Genomic DNA, 7,868 nt, shown 5'->3' on the forward strand with positions numbered 1-7,868 from the left:
ACTTTTGTGGTTCAGTCCTGGTAACCAGATAGAATGTTCTGTTTGGCTAGTACAAGTTACATAATTAACTCTGGGGCTGGCTTAGGGTCAGTCTCACTCAAATCGCATGGAGAGTGATTCATGTAGGGGAAATTAAGCTATTAGTTTCCAAAGAGGAAAAGGAAGCTGAGTAGGAACAAAAAAATGTATGTCCACTACAAGGATTTGAATAATGTAACATTAAGGTCAACCTTACAGATACAGACACTTGCATATCACCAGGCTTCACTCTTTTCTTGTGCATAAGGTCATATTAATATGTATATCATGTTTTTGCTAGCTTGCAGCAGCTCCCACTTTTATAGCAATCTATTCTCTATCCTCAGGTCCTGTCCCTTCACGCGCAAGTTCTTTAAGCTTCCTTATTCCTGCTAATAGTTCTAGGAGTCTGTAGAGGTCTCACATGTTCTGACAGGTAACTTTTAAGCTATCACTGTTACTGCCACCCTAGCTGTGTAAAAGCCCTCCTTTGTCATACTAGTTGGGTAATACTCTTGACTTGTTGCCTCACCTATGATTAACCTCCTGGTCTATACCAACCTGTCTTCAGCAACCTGTTCTTATCATTTCCTTTGAGCCTCAGAGCTGACAAATGCCTCCTCCTGATTTTCATCCTGGGGCACTGTGTATAGAGTATATATTCTCTTTTCTACCATTTTCCCACTATGCATATAGTCCTTCCCCTCTGTTTTCAGCAGTACTGCAGAAGCTAATAATATTTAATGGATTTTATTACATATTTGAAAATTACATTAAAAAACAGTGATTTATGGTATATACTTCATGGGCTTCGATGGGCTCTTGTCATTTACTAATAGGATGTACTACATGCTTCCTTGACTGGCCATTAGTCAATTACCTCCTGCCTACTAGTTGCCTTCAGAAAATCTATACTTAGAATGAAGTCATGTAAGATGACCACAGTTTAGAGAGCCAGCCCAGGATTCAGACATATCAGAACAAAAATATCATAATAATATATTAAATGATTATCTACCATGAATTATTACTTTAATATACAAATATGAAAAATAGGTGTTTGTTTGAAATTATATATTATTCTGTGTCATTTTTCTGTCACACAAATGCTATTTTCTAAACACAGCAATGGAACTAAGTAACAGTGGCAATTAGTAGTAATTAATAGTGGAACTCATGAAATAATGTGTATGAAAAATATAACAATAATTTTATGTTCCTTTGTTGTTCTTTAATATAACAGCTTAACTCTTAAAATTCTTTATTGAATGTTTATATTTTATAGGCTGTACTATTGTATATTCTAGAGATCCATAAATTTAAGACCTTTTTAAAAGAGAACATAAATATATTAGGACTAATTAAACAGATATTACCTATATTCAATTTTTTAAAAAAAGTTTTGCTTTTTCTGTTTGATGATAGGATACTTATTCTTTCTGTTTCTTTGCCCAGTAATACTTCTCTGAACTTCTTGTAGCCTTTAGGATAAACTCTTTTTTTTCTTTTATGTGGCAGCAGAATTGAATTTGGTTAAGTGTAAAATACATTTTGACTTGCAGCTTTGCTCTTATTAAAGCCACAATACATTGATTCTTGGTGCCAGTCCAATATGATAACATCAAACTAAATATACTCTTAACAAAAGCATGTAGCCATAGAGTACTTAGGATTTTACTTATTAAACTCAACACCAAAGAAACAAACAATCCAATCATGAAATGGGCAAAAGACATGAAGAGAAATCTCACAGAGGAAGACATGGACATGGCCAACATGCACATGAGAAAATGCTCTGCATCACTTGCCATCAGGGAAATACAAATCAAAACCACAATGAGATACCACCTCACCCCAGTGAGAATGGGGAAAATTAACAAGGCAGGAAACAAATGTTGGAGAGGATGCGGAGAAAAGGGAACCCTCTTACACTGTTGGTGGGAATGTGAACTGGTGCAGCCACTCTGGAAAACTGTGTGGAGGTTCCTCAAAGAGTTAAAAATAGACCTGCCCTACGACCCAGAAATTGCACTGTTGGGGATTTACCCCAAAGATTCAGATGCAATGAAACATCGGGACACCTGCACCCTGATGTTTCTATCAGCAATGGCCACAATAGCCAAACTGTGGAAGGAGCCTCGGTGTCCATCGAAAGATGAATGGATAAAGAAGATGTGGTCTATGTATACAATGGAATATTACTCAGCCATTAGAAACGACAAATACCCACCATTTGCTTCAACGTGGATGGAACTGGAGGGTATTATGCTGAGTGAAATAAGTCAATCGGAGAAGGACAAACAGTGTATGTTCTCATTCATTTGGGGAATATAAATAATAGTGAAAGGGAATATAAAGGAAGGGAAAAGAAATGTTTGGAAATATCAGGAAGGGAAACAGAACATAAAGACTCCTAACTCGGGGAAACGAACTAGGGGTGGTGGAAGGGGAGGAGGGCGGGCGTTGGAGGGGAATGGGTGACGGGCACTGAGGTGGACACTTGACGAGATGAGCACTGGGTGTTTTTCTGTATGTTGGTAAATTGAACACCAATAAAAATTAATTAAAAAAAAAAAAGGATTTTACTTATCAGAACCAGCAATCCTTTTCAATTTGTAGGGATTCATTTTTCAGTTTTCAATAATGCCATCCAGAGACTTCTGGTTTCTGGTGTTCTATGTAAAAATATTAGTAGTTGTGAATCCTAGCCTTAAAATTCGAAGAGGGCGGGATCCCTGGGTGGCGCAGCTGTTTGGCGCCTGCCTTTGGCCCGGGGCGCGATCCTGGAGACCCGGGATCGAATCCCACGTCGGGCTCCCGGTGCATGGAGCCTGCTTCTCCCTCTGCCTGTGTCTCTGCCTCTCTCTCTCTCTCTGTGACTATCATAAATAAATAAAAATTAAAAAAAAAATTAAAAAAAAAAAAATTCGAAGAGGGCCAAACTAAAAATCACCAACTCTTCCAAAACCCATTGAAGACTTGAGGTCATAGTTCAAACCACTACTTTAATGCTGGAGAAACAGTCAGATAAAGACATCCAAAGTTTATCTGGAGCAGAAGCACAAACTAGAACCAGCACCTATGGGAACATGTAAGCCATGTTTGATGAACATCTGGAAATCCAGAATTAACTAGCTTAAAAGTTAAAAAGCTCCAGGATCCCCACCAGGTTTTCAGGGTAAAGATTCAAGAAACATCCATTATGCTTCTGGAACAGGGAGGGAGAAAGCAACAATTTTTAAGTCAGTTCAGAACATTCTGTTCTCCTTAACAAAAGTCTATCTTAAAGGTCAACTATTTTGCCAGAGCCTAAGGGACCTGGGTTTTATCAGAGCCTAACACACACAGCTGGGAAAAGTGAAATACTAAACTCAGGTCTCCTCTAGCTCCTTATGTTTCCTAAGAAAGTAAAACTAAAGGCAGAGAAGTACTTGTAAAAGTTACATCTCAGAGGCCTAGGCTCACTAAAAGATTAGGACCTAATAGAAGACTATGGAATGCTTCCTCTTCCCCCACAATTTACCACCACATAGATAGGGCTCTTGTATAGTAACAAATGATTATGGCTGAAAGAATATCAAGCCTCAGGCCCTATTTAAGGTTTCTCTAGGAAAAATCCAAAGACCACAGGAGAGACCAGAATGGAGAAAATTTAGCCTCTGACACCTTCAGCTAGAGTAAGAAATTACATATTTTCTCCTTAAAACCAGTAGTAAAGAAGGATGGCTTCTTTCATCATTCCTTTTCAACACTGTACAGAAAGTCCTAACTAACGCAATAAGACAAGAAAAGGAAATAAAAGGAATACAAATTGGGAAGAAAAGGATATAATTGCTTTTGTTTACAAATGTCATGACTGTCCCATATATTTAACAACAAAAACAAAAATTTCTGGAACTAATAAGTGATTATAGCAAAGCTGCAGGATACAAGGTTAAATACAAAAGCCAATTCTTTCCTACTTACCAGTAGTGTACTTTTGGAAACTGAAATAAAAAATACAATAACACTTATATTAGCATGCTCCAAATTAAATATGCAGGTGTAAATCTGACAAAACATGTACCAGATCTACGTGAAAAAGAGGGGATCCCTGGGTGGCTCAGTGGTTTAGCGCCTGCCTTCAACCAGGGGTGTGATCCTGGAGTCCCGGGATCTAGTCCCACATCGGGCTCCCTGCATGGAGCCTGCTTCTCCCTCTGCCTGTGTCTCTGCCTCTCTCTCTCTCTCTCTCTCTCTCTCTCTCTGTCTCTCATGAATAAATGGATAAAATCTTTGAAAACAAAAGATTTATGTGAAAAAGATACAAAACTCTGATAAAAGGAATCAAGGAAAACCTAAATAAATGGAGAGATATTTCCTGTTTATGGTGGGGAAAACTCAGTACTATTAAGATTTCAGTTCTTCACAATTTCATTTATAGATTCAACACAATCTTAGTCCAAATACCAACAAGTTATTTTGTAGATATCAACAAACTTACACAAAAGTATATGTGGAAAGGCAAAAGACTCAGAATAGCCAACATAGCCTTTTGTAAAGGGAACAAAAATAGAGGAGCGATGCTCCCAAGCTTCACTTATTACAAATCCACAATAATCAAGAAAGTTTGATATTATTGAAAGAATAGAAAAATAGATCAATACAACAGACTAGGGAATCCAAAAATAGACCCACATAAATATAATCAACTTATTTTTAACAAAGAGGCAAGGATTCCTGTGAAGACACTGTTAAGAGAATGAAAAGGTAAGTTACAGACTCAGAGAAAATATTTGCTGAAAACATACCTGATAAACGACTTTTATCCAAAATATGTAAAGAATTCTTAAAACTCAACAATAAAGAAATGAATAGCCCTATAATAAAATAAACAAAAGATCTGAACATTAGAAAAGATATACGGATGACAAAGGAGCATATGAAAAGATGTTCAGTATTATATGTCATTAGTGAACTCCAAATTAAAACAATAATGAAATACAACTCTACACCTATTATAACTAAAGTTATGGCTTAAATAAAAAATACTAACAATAATGTTATCCATTTTGTATCTATATACTTGTTTTGGTAGATTAGATGTTTGTCAATAAGATCTTCTGTGTGTATAAATTCATCATATAAATTATCCATATCTAAAATGTCCCATCATTTTTGAGCATTCGGAAGTACATTAGGTTTCAGCAGAATTTAAATCTCTCAAGGAAAGTGGTTTTAATATATAGAGATAATATGAATTTGTGAAATCGAAATTGGATTCCAAATAAGTTATGGTTTTAGTAAAGATATTGAGAAAGTCCTATTAAATTTGGCCTTCTTTTTCTGCAGACATACTTTTGGATTCTTAAACAGTCTTATTTCCAAAAAATGAGTCATATTTTTCACTGTATGAGTTTTGTTGCAACCTACACATAACATTAAGTAATTCGGATACAATCAGTTCATCCTTTTCTTGACTTATTATGGCCCTTCAAAGATTATCAAATAGTTTTGGAGAAACAGCATATTTGTTTCTGTCTTATTGTAATCCTTTTTCCATCTCTCGTCTTAAATGTATGTCTAAATTAGAGAATATTTTTCTTGTCCCAAAATTTGAAAATGTAATTTTACAGTAGGCCAACATTTTAATGTCTTTCGTATGACTGACCACGACCAAAGCCATCCTGTAGACATATGAAAGGTTATCTTATTTTATTTAAACAGTCTAAAGTGCCATTAAGTGTTTATGCACATTTCAAGGAAACTGAAAACTGATAAAAATTTTTCGTTATGAAATCCTTAATATCACAGATAAACAAATCACATCCTTTTCTGGCACTGTTGTGTATAGGTTCACAGGAGATTTAACAGGCAAAATCTCTCTTTTTTTCTTTTGTAAGAGGTTTATAAACTGAATGGAATTTTCCAAAATTTACATTTGCCTCATTGCTGAATTATGCAGATAGGGTAGGCAGAGTATAGTTTGTAATTTGGTCAAGATATTAATAATCCTATTATAATAATATTAAATAATTAATAATCAAGCTATTAATAATTAATAATAATAGCTAGGGATAATTTTCCTTTTCCATGATTCAGTGTTTCACTTGATATACGGTAGAAAGTATGACCACTTGTAAGTTTTTTTTAAAGCTTTTTAGGTTTTTTTTAATTTTCTTTTTAAATTTTTATTTATCTATGATAGTCACACACACAGAGAGAGAGAGAGAGAGAGAGAGAGAGAGAGGCAGAGACACAGGCAGAGGGAGAAGCAGGCTCTATGCACCGGGGGCCCGACGTGGGATTCAATCCCGGGTCTCCAGGATCCCGCCCTGGGCCAAAGGCAGGCGCCAAACCGCTGCGCCACCCAGGGATCCCCCCACTTGTAAGTTCTGACAGAAAAAGCTGAACACTCTAAAGGAGCCAACATAACGATTTTTTAAATTTCCTTTTTTTTTTTTTAACACGTTTTAGTTGCAGTCTCTGAACCAGGAAATTTTCACAAAACAAAAAAGGGAACAATATGATATTGTCAAGAGTTTAGCTAAGTGAATGACTGGTGGTATTGTCTTGGCATTCATTTCATTTGGCCGAGGGGGCCTTAAACTAACATTAACCCCTCAGGGTAGCTCATGCCCTTGTCAAGGTGATTAAAGCGATATACTGGGGCGAACCCAAATTAGCAGAAATTGAGTTTGTTTGGAAATAGCTGAGGAATTGCAATTTGGGAAATGTAATCTGTAGCAAGCTACAGGTGAATCCATTGAAAGTCTGGGCAGCCTGTATTTTGCTCGAGGAATACAGACAAAGGGGGAACAAAAGCTTGGCTAAAGTCCAAACAAGAAGTTCATTGGCTTAAAGATAGATAGATGGTCATGGAGGATGTTCATTATTAGTCAGGACGTAAGTTGTATATTCTCTAAGTAGGCATTTACAGGAAATCGTTCTCTTCAGACTGTTATTATATCTTTGTTTTTTTTGAGGGCACATGTGTGAGATTCTCCATTTCAGGTCCTCTGCTTCCATTTTAGATTGAAATCCTTTTACACTTTTTATGTAATGGCCTGCAGAGTCCACAGGTAAATATAAGTTTTTTTGTTTTGTTTTTTTTAAGATTTTATTTATTTATTCATGAGAGACACACAGGGAGAGGCAGAGACACAGGCCGAGGGAGAAGCAGGCTCCACGCAGGGAGCCCAACATGGGACTCGATCCCGGGACCCCAGGATCACGCCCTGGGCTGAAGGTGGCGCTAAACCGCTGAGCCACCCAGGCGTCCCTCTAAATATAAGATTCTGATGTGATTTTCCCGATTGTCTTTGTGATAAAGTTTCCCCTGCTTCCCAGGGCCCTTGTGTTGTATGCTGCTTAGATATAGCCTCCATGCAGCTTACTGAAACTTCACTCTTTTTGGTTTAAATTGACCAATGCGTCCCTAGCCTGGAGACCCCAAAGCACTCCACCTACTAACCCCAACAAAGGCATGTGCCCTAGTGTGTAGGTCTCTCTGCCTGTACCTTGCCTTGATGGTTTACTACATAGTAAACCCATAGTCCCCTTAACTTCCTCCAGGACCTGTGTGTATTACATTTCTCCATTACAATTCCTTTGTCTTTTGTTGAATGGAGGTTCACTATCAGATATTCCAGGATTTCACTTACCAAATGTTAATTTAACAAAGTCACAGCAAATGTGTGTTCATTTGTAAGGAATGTCAAAGCTAATTCAGTGGCTGCTTTTTTTTTTTTTTTTTTTTGAGCATTCATATCTTTTTGGGAGATTGAAAAAAAACAACTTTTAATTGATTTAGAAGTACTTCTCTATCTCTTCCCAAACTGGTGAGATTCAGTATCAGTATGTGCTTTCAT

The sequence above is a fragment of the Vulpes vulpes genome, chromosome 11 (assembly GCF_048418805.1).
Source record: "Vulpes vulpes isolate BD-2025 chromosome 11, VulVul3, whole genome shotgun sequence".
NCBI lineage: Eukaryota > Metazoa > Chordata > Mammalia > Carnivora > Canidae > Vulpes > Vulpes vulpes.